The sequence below is a fragment of the Phacochoerus africanus genome, chromosome 4 (assembly GCF_016906955.1).
Source record: "Phacochoerus africanus isolate WHEZ1 chromosome 4, ROS_Pafr_v1, whole genome shotgun sequence".
Lineage (NCBI taxonomy): Eukaryota > Metazoa > Chordata > Mammalia > Artiodactyla > Suidae > Phacochoerus > Phacochoerus africanus.
Window position 1 is genome coordinate 144,124,381 of NC_062547.1, and position 12,371 is coordinate 144,136,751.

At 46.4% G+C, this 12,371-nt stretch overlaps 1 protein-coding gene and 1 non-coding gene across 4 annotated transcripts in view; both read right to left on the minus strand.

Annotated features, from left to right (window-relative positions):
- The window catches only part of FGF1 (fibroblast growth factor 1), a 103,918-nt gene that overhangs the window by 28,309 nt on the left and 63,238 nt on the right, over positions 1 to 12,371 (minus strand). The gene's annotated exons all lie outside the window — the stretch shown is intronic.
- LOC125126591 (small nucleolar RNA SNORA36 family) lies at positions 4,621 to 4,748 on the minus strand. The gene has a single exon (XR_007134696.1). It is a non-coding gene; the product is annotated as a small nucleolar RNA SNORA36 family (small nucleolar RNA).

Genomic DNA, 12,371 nt, shown 5'->3' on the forward strand with positions numbered 1-12,371 from the left:
CGATTCGACCCCTAGCCTGGGAACCTCCACATGCTGCAGGAGCAGCCCTAGAAAAGGCAAAAAGACCAAAAAAAAAACAAAAAAACAAAAAACTAAAAACAACAAAAAAAGAAAAGACAGAAAAAAAAAACTGTTGGTGTTCACCCAACAGTTAGTGAACACCATTCTTTTCGAGGACACATGGACTGCTTATGAAAATTGACTGTGTACTGGCTTATAAGGAAAGAGTCAACACAAATAGAATTCATTTTGTTGAGACTATTCTTTGGGTGGAATAGAAATCGCTCCCACTGGTGACAGAGCCCGTTCATCCATCCCTCCTTGACATCTAGCGTTACCCTCTCTTCTCCATCCTCATTGTGCTGCCCTAGTTCAGGTGCAGCACCTTCTCTCACCCAGGCTGCTGAGGCAGGCAACAGTGGTCTCTCTTCTCCGGCACTGCTCCTTCCAGTCCACTTTCCGCTCTGCTGCCAGTGACCTTTCTAACATGCAAAAATAAGCACCCCTCTCCTACTGATGATCTTTGACTGTGTCAGTGCATTCCCAGAAGCTGTCAGGATAAAACCCAGACCCCACCATGACTTATAAGGCTTTCCTCATCTGGTGCCCACTAACCATGTTGCCTTTTCTCTTATTGGCCTGCCCTTCTTGGAGCCCCACCCTGACCCCCCGTCCTTACACTCATCCAGCCACGTTCTCTGTCTCTCACTTCCTCCACCCTTCCACCGTGGCTTGGCTAAGTCACACTCATCCTTCAAAAATTCATCTCAGATATTTCCTCCTCCAGAAAGCCTATTTGGACAGATTCCCAGCCTTAACCTCCCTTCTCTTCCTCCATTCCACACACACCAGTTCAGATTTGTTGGTTCCCTGATGCTTCCAGAGCAACATTTCAAATTCTCTGTCACAGCCCTGGGTGTGTTCCCTGTTTAAACCCTTCATTGTTTCCCCATTGCTCTGGAACAAAGACTAAGGTCATAACAGGGCCTGGGGGGCTTTGTGAGGGCAACCCCTTGCCTCTTCCCCTGCCTCGTCCCCTGGCCCTCTCTCTCTACAAATTAGCCTTCCGTCTGCTTGAAAACATGCATTCCTGCCCTCCTTAGGACTATCACCTAGGTTGTCCCCTCTCTCCGAAATACTGTTCCTCTCCTCCTTTATGCTACCCCACTCACTTGGACTCCTACTTTTTCTTTAAGTCTTAGTTCAGTTGTCAATTCCTCAAGGAAGACTTGCCTGACTTCCCTTAACCAGGCCAGGTTCCTCTCGTTCCCCTAGGATTGTTTAACCTTTTGCTCAGAGCTCTTATGTCCGTTTTTAATAACACTTTCAGTCTTCTGATTATTTAATTAATGTCTCTCTCCATGGTAGTACAAACTAATCTGTCCTGCTCATTGTGGTATATCCTAGTACCTGGCAAAATGCCTAACACCGAATGGGCATTTGATAAATAGCTTTTGGATCAATGAATGAATGTAATTTAACTATGTTTGCTTGACCGTTTCCTTCATTAGTCTCTGAGGCCCTGAGACAGAAACTGTGCCTTACCTTTCTAGACCTAGCACTTAGTCTTGGCTGCACATAATCTGTCCTGCGCATGTTTGCTGGTTGAATACCAAGCCAGTCCCTTCTCGTCAGGACACCTAGCAGAAGGGGAGGTCCTTCAGGTATTAACAGAGAAGCTATGCCGGGAGCCTACAGGTATTTTAATTGGATTCAAATTAGGGTTGGGATGTCCTACCTGGGGTAAAAAGCAGGCCCAAACCTGTGTCGCATCTTGTAGAAGATACTTCCTTACTTCCTCAAAGGAGATATTAAGGGAATTAAGGATTTAAAGGAAGGTATCAAACCCTGTGGTCTCAAGTCTGACTTCCTTATCCGACCAAGAGGAAGGTTCTAGGGTCTTGGAAAGCGTTCCCGGTGTTACGATGTCTGCTAGGGTGTGTCACGTTGGGTTCCCATCCTCTGGTGAAGGCAAGTTTGCCTGAAGGAAGGGGGACGTGTGTTCTTTCCTCTTTTTTCTCTACTCCACCCTTGGAGTTCTGCATCAGGTCTGAGATAAGGATGGAGCCCGGGCAGGCACCTCCTCCTGATGCCCCCAAGCCAGGGAGCTCTCAATCCCCGAGCTGAAACCTCATTTCCCAAAGGTGGCAGCAAACTCTGGACGTGGCTGTGGGATGGGCTTGGCAGTGGTGTGTAACATGGCTCCTACATGTTTTTGAGAAGCTAACGGTTAAATATTCACAAATTTTGTGAGCCAGTCGTTGAACCATTAGTAGCTTGAAATTGGCCCCAGCAAGAGTATTTATACCAAGGAAACTGGCACACGCTGTAAGTCAAGGCTTTTCTCTTTCTGCTCTTCCTTCCCTCCCTCCTTTCCTTGCTTCTTTTTTTCCTGACTGCCAATCTCAGGTTGGAGTCCTGACTGGACCCTCATAGACCCTTAGTTTCCTCATCTCCAGAACAATAGCTACTGCCCAGGGTTCTCTGAGTATTAAGTGATAATGCATACAAAGTGCTGAGCCCAGCACTCGAAAGCTTATAAGCATTCAGTAGATAGTAGCTTGATTATCCACCTTCGTGTGGCTGCTTGTTTTATTTTCCAATCATCTGTGTTACTGATTTAGGATTGAACAAACTTGATTTTTAACATTTCAGTGATGTTTTCACAATATTTGAAGAACATCATTTTCTAAGTGCTAGGGGAGAATTTTTCTTTATCACTCATGTGCAGCGAAGCTCTCGTCTCATCTGCTTACGTGCCAACTGTGATGTACCAGTTCTCAGTATGGGTCATGGGTTTATGTGTATGACTCTCAGGAGGACAGAGGATCACTGAGTTCAGGACCCTCCTGATTTAGGGTCCTTCTAATCCTTGAGAGTCTCCAAGTCCCTGAAAATAAACTATCCCCCAGTTTCCAAAATCAAATGTTGTACGAAGGCGATCAAGGGGTCATGTTCTGGATGGGCAGGGGCAGAAGGCTGCAGATGTCCTGGAAATTTACAAAAGAAAAGGAGGAAAAATAAAAGGAAAAGAAAAAAAATGGCCTGAAATCCCACATCCATTAATTCTGAAATTTGAAAGTCTCTGAAAACCAGAAGCTCTTCCATAACTGAAATGTGGCAAAACCTGACCCAAACCGTCCTGAGACTATTTAAAGTCTTTATCCCACTTTGGGTTATTTATTTATTTATTTTGAGGGCCTCACCTGCAGCATGTGGAGGTTCCCAGGCTAGGGGTCCAGTCGGAGCTACAGCTGCTGACCTACACCACAGCCATAGCAACGCTGGATCCTTGACCCACTGAGCGAGGTCAGGGATTGAACCCGCAACCTCATAGTTCCTAGTCAGATTTGTTTGTGCTGCACCACAATGGGGACTCCTGGGTTAATATTTGCATCGTCTGGTGCGGAGTTACTAACATGTTTGGTTATAGGATGCGGTACCAGACGCCTCTGGAGTTGTTTCATAATACACGATACATGCACCATACTGCCTTTCTAAAATCCCCCAAATTCTGGATTCTGGAACATGTCTAGCCCCAAGGCTTTTCAAATAAGAGTTTCTGGACCTGTAGCAGAAATGACAGTGTCTGCCCTTAAGGAGTTTACAGTCTGGCTGTACCAGATTCATCAAGCTGTGCTTCAGATAAGAGGGACGTGAATGCTTAGACTAAGTGTAGCCAGCAGGAAGTGGGGGCCGTGTCACACAATAGCTCGATCCCAGCCTTAGCTGTCACACTCCACAGTGAAGAGGAGAACACAGGGGCAGACACATCCATTCCCAAGCATCACCTCCAGTATCCTGCATTCCCTTGTTCTGGATCTTTCATGCTCTGCAGTCTGGCTTCTCCACCCCCCATAAATCTCCCCCACAGAGTATCATTCAATTTGAGGTCAGGAATTCTTTTAAGTGCTCAGAGAAAACAGCTTCCCCTCCGAGAGGAAAAACAGACCACTCCCTGGCGCAGTGGTGTACTCTGCGGGCCCCAGTGCTGTCTGAAATTTAATGGTACATCCCGGGCCAGAGTATCCTTTGGGTGCTCAGTGAAGACCTGCACACATCTCCCGTGGAAATATCCTTCCTGCAGACTGATGCTTTAAAGGGCTTCGAGCCAAATGCAAAACGATTCTGCAGGCACTCTGGCTGCCCTCCTCCGCCCCTTCCTCTAGCCTTCTTTTACTGATGTGTCTCCAAAAATCTTTTCAATCTGTTGTGTGAGTTACAATCTCCAGAACCAGCCCAGCAAGAACATTCCTTTCTTGAAGTCAGTGGACCTTACACCTCATAGAAAGAAATGCTGTTTGTTGAGTCTTTTTTTTTTTTTTTTTTGGTATTTCTTCTCTCCTGGCCTAGAAAACTCGGCTTCTCCAAACTCAAGTCCTTTGAAGTAGGCGTATGTTATCTCTTTGGAAATGCCGAGGGCTTGCCCCTGCCGTATATTTCTTTATAGCCTGCTCTGGACATACCCATAAATCATAAAATATGTCCATAAATAATAAGAGTGACCTTTTCTTGAACATTTACCATGTACCAGGTACTGTCTTAAGTGCTTGACATACATGATTTTAATCAATTTCAAAGAAATTCTATTAGACAGGCGTGGCTTTTTTTTTTCTTTGTTTTTGTAAGCCGGGAGGTAAATGAATAGAGGAATATTTTTGATGCAGTCATCTACCCCAGCCAGTTCAATGTCTCAGAGTTTAATTAACAGACCAGGGACACTGCCCTGAACTGAACTCATGACATTGTTTTTTAATCTCCCATTTGGCAGCTGAGGACACTGGGGCTCAGAGAGCTTAAGTAATTTGTCTAAGGTCACACAGCTACATAAATGTGAAAGTTGAGATCAGAAGGGAGGGTTTTTGGACTCCAAAGCCTATGATTTAAATTGCCAAAGAAACATGGGAAAGAGAATTAAATGCCTCTTTGACTGAGTGGCCCTTGGCTTTTCCACTCATTTTAAGCCACCAGCCCCCAGAGTTCCCAGAGCGCCATCGTCATGTTCTGAAGGAAGCGCTTGTTTTTCTTCAATGAGGTCTTTGCAAGTTTCTCCCTTGACACGTGACCATCTTCCACCGCAGTCCAGTGTCCCCCACCAGCACGTTGCTGATTGTCACTGTGACGCTGCTCTCCCTTGACCCAGCGTTGGCCAAGCCCTTCTCGGCTTTTGTCACCGTGGAGTCATTTGCCTTTGCTCTGAAGGGGCTGGGCTGAGGCCAGACACCACCGGGCAGACTGGGTCAAAGATCTTCCTCCAGCCTAGCTTGGAAAGGCGCGGGGAAGGGATATTCCCACAGACCTGGCTGTGGGTCTCTCCTGTGTCATTCACTCCCTGTAGGACCAGACAAGTCACTTAACCTTTCTGACCCTCATCTGCCAAAGGATGCTGTGGAGACGCCCGATCCTGTGGTGGTGGTGCCAGGAGGAAGGAGGAGAGCTAAGGCCTGGGAAGGGCCTTGCTTCGCATGAGTGCCTTGGAATAGGAGGCCCTATGACTGTGGTTAACGAGAGCCTGTGTTTTAGCGTGTCCGTTATTTACATTTTTAAAACACTTGGGCTTTTGCAAAGCATTTTACTTTGGGGTGTCTCTGGTACAGACACCACGCCAGGGACTGGGTAATCCTGCTGTGTCTGCTCTTCCTGCTGTCACTGGGTAGATGAACGCCTCTCCCGTTTCTCTAACCAGCAGATCTGAGACGCAGAGATGCTGATGAGCTTATCAAAGCAAAGCTCTGGCTCTGCCAAGAATAAAACCCTTTGTCCCGAGACATCAGCTTATCTTGCTGCCCCTCTGTGGGGCGGCTTTGTTTCCAAAGGCCCCAGGCTCACTCAAAACATTCAAAAATGGAAAAGGACAAAACTCACATTTCTGCCAGCCAGATATATCCAAGCGTCTCTGGAAGAAGACTTAGCAGTCCTGGCATGCGGGTTCGTGTTTTAAGGTGCTTGGATACAGAAGAGGAATGTAAACCCCATGGAACTCGTTTCACATGTCAGAGTCAATTCTGGGTCTTGAAAGCGGGCCACGGAGGCCCCAACCAAGTGCCGAGAGCGACATTCCTGCAGAGGCGTCCAGCACCATGCAGGGAGTGGGTGGGGGGAGCTGGGCCCAGGATTCACAAAGGTGCCCAGTGGATGTCACGGCCAAAGGGCAGGAAGAAAAGAATCCCCCAGTACCAGCCTCCCGGGGCCTCGTTTTTGCCGGGCTTGCCGCAGGAGGGTCTAAAACTTGTTTCCTTTTGCGTTATTTCTTGTTAAGGACTTTGGCTATCTTTAGAGGTTCCTTCCACGTGCCAGCTCTCTGATCCCACAGGAAAAGTCCAGAAGGGACCCGGACCAGTGTGCACTCTTTGCCCTGTTTCCGCCTGTCTGGTGGCTCTCGGGTCCGGAGACTGCATCCCTGGGGCTCCACACACAGGTCCCCACGCAGCTGTGGTTGGCAGGGGCCAGGTGGGTTTTATGGGAAGGAGATGGAGCCAGAGAACATCACTCCTGAAGGCCCTGGGGTACGACCAGTGTTTGATAAGCGATGAAAGAGCTTGGAAGCAAGTCGAGGTCTTGTATCCAAGAGGCTAAACTAAGAGATAAATCTGCCCTTGTATCTAGTGTCTCCGTGAAGGTACAAATTGCAGTCAAGATGCCATTTATCAGAAACATTGCAATGATAGCTCAGTGCTGATATGTCAAACATGGCCTCTCCCGGGGGCGGTCTTGAACTTGGCAGGGAGCTCAACGTATGGCTTGCTTTCATCCCTTCAATGCCTCGTGGCTTCTCTCCTTGTTTATTCCTTTTTTTTTTTTTTTTTTCCTAACTGACCTTTCAAAGCCATTAATATCCTCCACCTCCCAGTGCCCTTCAGGTCTTAGAGATCAAAGTGCCATTGCCTTGGGTGGGGTGGTTTGAAACATGGAACACTTCTGCATTATTGGCCTTTGAAAGCAGATGAGGCAACACGAAGTAGGGAGAAATGTCAGGGGCTGGCCTCCTTCTCTGGGCTGCCATCTTTTGGCACATGGGTCCTCTTGAACTTTCAAGGAAACCACATTCCTTGGCTCCCTGGCATTATCAGATTCAAGGGGCTGGAATTGCACACATCTTGACATGTAGGTGTGCCCGTGGGGTGGGGCAGTCAGAAGGCAGAATATTTCCCGGTGTTTCCACGATGCTGTATTCCTGACTCCTTGATGGCGTGAATAGATTTTCTATGGATGAGTTCATACAGAAGATAAATAAATAGATGGGTGTTGCTTTTCAAAACTGTCCTCTCCAGGAGCAAGTCGTTAGGTTGTCAGGTTTGGCTGGTTTGATTTGCAGACATTCTTTGGCAGCATGACCCTCAGGAGCCCCCAAGATTCCCTGTGTTGGGCACATGCTGTCTAGGGGAGACCCCATGGCTTCCCTATCTTCTGCCTCAGACCCTGAAGTGTTCCTTATGTAATATTTATGATACTTGGTGATTTTCTGTATGTGTTTGCTTCCTTGGTACTGTTTCACTCCAACACCACACACACACACACACACAGAGATTGTTTGGCTCACACGCTATTGTCATCACCTAGATCTGTGCCTGACGCATAGTAATTGCTCAGTAAATATTTGGGAATGAATGAAGTCAAGAAATAAATTATCAGAAAAGCTGCTGGGAAAAAGTGTGAAACAACCCAATTTACCTAAAATATTCCCTGTGGAAGAAGGTGGTATTTTGGGTTAGCTTCCTTTCTCCACTGATCCTTTCAAGCGTGGTGAATAGCGTTTGTTAGAGCAGCGTGTTCCAGTGTTGGAATCACTGCTTATCCACAGAGGACTCTGAAGAAACAGTGTGAAACTCTTTTTCTGTTTCTTCTCGTCCCTTCTATCTCTCCAGCCTTTCTTTCTTTCTTCCTATATTTTTAAAATGCCCATCAAGCATATGCCAGGCATGGCAACAAAGGGGTAATACTGAACCTCCTTCACAGAATTACTGTGAGGATTAAAGGAGATCATTGTATTTAACAGTTTGGGGCAGAGGACCTAACATAGTAAGAGCCTCATAAATGTCAGCCAGTTACGTTACCCCCAGAAATATTTATGAAGCAACTATTATGCACCTTCTGGCTCAGAGTCTCCAGAATAAGGAGAAACAATGCTGTCTACACCACCAGGCGGCTTCGATGATTCATGTCATTAGTTTTCCTTCCGTGATATCTGTTTAGAGTAGAGGGTCACCTGGTGGTCTCTTGCCTTACAGGTGGGCAAGTTCAGCCACCAGGACAAGAGTGAAGAAATGAACAAACTATCAAAAATTTGAATAAGGGCTGGATCAGTTACTCATTTTTCCCCTTGGCCTCAGCTTTCTCATGTGGCTTGGCACAGCATGGTTACTGGTTCTTTTTTTAAAAAAGAAACTTGATATTTTGTTCATTAAATTTGATTTTTAGAAAACCTTGTGTTAAAATATTAGTTCTCTTGATTTCTGAGTAAATTGGACACCCAAAGCAGGGGCCTCCCTGGCCCCATCCTGGCCCCAGCCCTGCTAGTGCATCAACCTCTTTAAGCATTCACGATCAAGCCCCGTGACTCTAGTACTTACCACCCACTGTCAATGCCTAGTCGCGTCCGGCTGCCATTCCTGTCTTAACTTCTAAAGTAGCCCCTCCTTGGTTCTTGGCCCCCTCCAGTCATTTCTATACACAGTGTCAGAAGATCTTATAAATCTATCAGATGATCCCTCCCTGGCCTAAATCCTTCGTAGCTTTCCATTTCCGTGAAGTAAAACCCAGACCCTGTGACCCAGCCTGACCTCCTCCTCCTTCCCTTTCCACATTGTGTTCTGTCCACTCCTGGCTTCTCTTGGATCCTTGAGTCCATGGTGGTTTCCTCCCTCCGGCTGCCTTCATACAAATGGTTCCCTCACCAGCAATGCTCTTTCTTCCCCAACCCTTTCCACCTCACAGGTGGCAGCTAAAGTGCCACCTCCCCGAGGTCTTCCTTGACCTCCTGCTCTGAGTTCTGTCCCCTCTACCTCTGTGGTTCTCCCCTGTTGGCTCTTGTTCTTTTCACCACTTCTCATCATTTGTAATTTAATTGTGTGTCCCCCGCCCTCCCCATGTGTTTCCTCGGTTGATGACATTCTCCCCGAATTGACCATAAGCCCCTGGAGGACAGAGCCAGCTTCTTCACAGCCCCTCAAGCACGCCTGGCACAGAGAACCGGCTCAACTCTTTCTCGAGTGAATGAAGGAGGGCAGGGAATAAGTGAATCCATCAGTCTTCCGCTTGCAAAATCTTGACCTAAGGACTCTGCCACACACTCAGGAACTTTTAGGTCCTGTTCTGTTCTCTGGCGTCATGAACTTTGCTCTTCTAAAGCAAGTGTTTTTTCCCCCGGATTATTTTTATGGAAAAACGTGAAGCAAATATAGAGATAATTATTGATTCTCACTCATCAAGTCCCTGTTCCCCGCCACCAACATCCTCCTGGGAACCACAGGAAGTAAGTCCACTAACCACTTGAAATGCTCTTATAAAAATAGACCGGACTTGACCTTCTTCCTGTGGAAGGGCCTCTTTTCTCAGGGCAAAGAAATTGTATCTGCTCTTAGGAGCCTCGCTCTCCATCATCCTTCCAGCAGGACTCATCTGGACATAAGTCCTATTCTGCAGCCGTCCCCCCTCCACCTGGGTCACCACCTGAGCAAATTCCTCGTTTATCACCTCTGTGCTTTTGTTTTTATATTGAAATGATAAGATAGACAGAAATCAAGGCCTGGGTTGGTTTGAGCCATTGGGATAAACTAGTGTGCACTGATATTCCAGGAGGGGCTACCATCACCAGAGGTTAGCATCCCTTTCCTTGGGCCTCAACACAGGTGTGCACCTTTATCACTCAGATCCTTATCCCCTTGCCAAATTCCTTACTTTAAAATTTTTTTACCGAAGTACAGTTTTACCTAAATTTCATTTCCTTATTTAAAGGTAGCTTTATCTCTCTATTATAATGGCAAAAATGTCCCGTAAAGGGAAGGCACTTGTAAAGGCAAATACAGTGAAAGGACAGCAGTCACTGGCTTTTGCTTGGATGCTGTTTCCTGCCTGCTCAACTCTTGGAGTCACAAAGAGAGAACAGCAGTTCTAGGTGAGCTGAAAACAAAGTCGTACCAAACCAAAGCTTTCTCCTTGAGTCATGAAAGTGATTGAAGGAGTCTTCAAAGGGGGCACCCTTTCTCTCGGCATTGTTCCTAAAAAAGATGTCTTAGAACCACTCAGAACTTTGGCGTTGCCAGGGGAAAGTGCCCCATTCTTTGAAAAGCAAAGGGCTAATACTTGGGTGCTTGGCTGTTAGATCCTTTCAACAAATAAGCAAAGGATGCCAGTCAATCTTCTTAGAAATCCTTACGTTTGAGAGTGCTAGAAAAATTAGACAATACAGAAGAACAACAATAAAAAGCTTTAAAAGACTGTCCAGGTTCCTCTTGGCCAGAGATAACTTCTGTTAACATATCCATTCATGGAGACGTAAGGATGTTGCAAAGTGAAATTAGACATGATTCACACGTATGAATATCTCAGATTGCCAGAGACAAAAAGACAGCTCTATGCTTTGTTGATTTTCTGCGTCGTTTGCCTGATTTCTATTGTGTTGCCATCTACTTTTTTCTTTAATCTTTCTTATTTCTACTAACTTTTAGATTCCTTTACACTTTTATTTTTAAAATTCTTTTAATGCAGAACCCTGGGTCATTCATTTTTAGACCCTCCCTTAAAAATGTTTTCATATGAGCCCTTAATGGTAAAATTCCCCTCTAACGATTATTTGAGTTGCCTCCCCAATTTTTGTATGCCGTACTTTTTATATTGTTCACTTTAAATTATTTTATAATTTCTCCTTTTTTTTTTTTTTTTTTGTCGAAGGGTTATTTCAATGAAGGTTGTTTAGCTGAAAGTATTTGGGGTTTTCTGGATAGTTATGGTTGTTGAGATCTAATTTAATTGCATGTGATCAGAGAGTTTATTTTGTATGATTTCAACGCTGTTAACTTGATTCAGATCTGATCTGAAGAAAGTGGACTCATATGTATGATTTTTTTCTCATTAATAAACATAAATCTATATACATCTGCATTTGCAATGGCTGCATAGGACTCTAAGATTTCATTATAAGGACGTGCAAACCCGGGGCAACAGTCCCCTATCATTAGACATTTAGGTTGTATACTGTTTGTCACTGTTATGAGCAGAATTGCTGTGGTCATTCTTGCATAGAAGCCCATTCCACGCTTAGGAGGGATTTATGGAAATGGAATTGCTGGGGGCAAGCATAACGTGTTTTGTTAAGGTTATTACTCAAAAAATTTCAGAAAGTTTGTGCCTCTTATGGGCTTAAGTTCCGTTTTCACTCCTGGACTTCGCTCTACTTCCTTTCTGATTTCTGTGTCTGCTCTTGGAGGGAGAGGAGAAATTAACTTGAAACTTTCTGACCTGCCGACTTTGGTTTCAAAAGGCCCTCGTAAAATGGGACCCCTGCCCTTTGCCTGACCCTGCTCTGAGGAGACTCAGCACCATTCCTGGGCTTTTGCTGCACATGTTCCCGAGCACGTGACCCAACCTGAGGGACGCTGTCCCCACAGCATGCACCCGCCGCCCTCGCCGGGGTTCAGCGAGCTCCAGGCTCGTGGGCAGCAGATGCCCTGTGGCAGTGTGGGCTGGCGGCGGGGCTCAGAGGTGGCTCCTGTCTCTGACGTTTTGGCCACTTCACTCCTTTGCCACCCTGCCGTCATCTGTCAGTGCCGACAAACCCTGCCTGAGCTCTGCTCAAACCTCCCCTCCTCTCCAAATCACAGGCATCAGTGACTGCTTAATCCAGCAGTTCCCAGACCTCTGGCAACAGCACCTCGAAGTGATGTTATCCGCTGTTCATTTGTAAATGTACAGTGAATTATTGCGAAGGGCACCAGACCTTCTGCTTATTAAATGTGGGGCCCTTGTGTGGCACACTGTTGGTAAATACTTGCTGAAATAAGAACCTCCCAGGCTTGAGGCCGGGCTTGGCACAGCCAAATGAAAAATGCCTGACCGCTGGGAGTTCTTGCTTCCCCAGCATTCCCAGGGGGGTCTGTCCTGGTCTTTAAATAGGCAGCCAAGGTGCTGAGAACTCATTGCGATTCAGACCAGCAGGTGTCACCCCATAGTCGATGTGTGACTGCGGGCAAGTGGCTGGTCCTCTCCGAGTCTATTTCCTCGCCTGAATGGTACCTGCTTGTAGGGTCACTGCAAAGACCTAACTTGTGCATAGTGCTCTACACAGCACTTGGGCAGCGCATCCCACCTGGCACTATCATAGCTTTCATATTTGAGGGATTCACAGAATGAGACAGCACCCCTCCAGGTTTGGG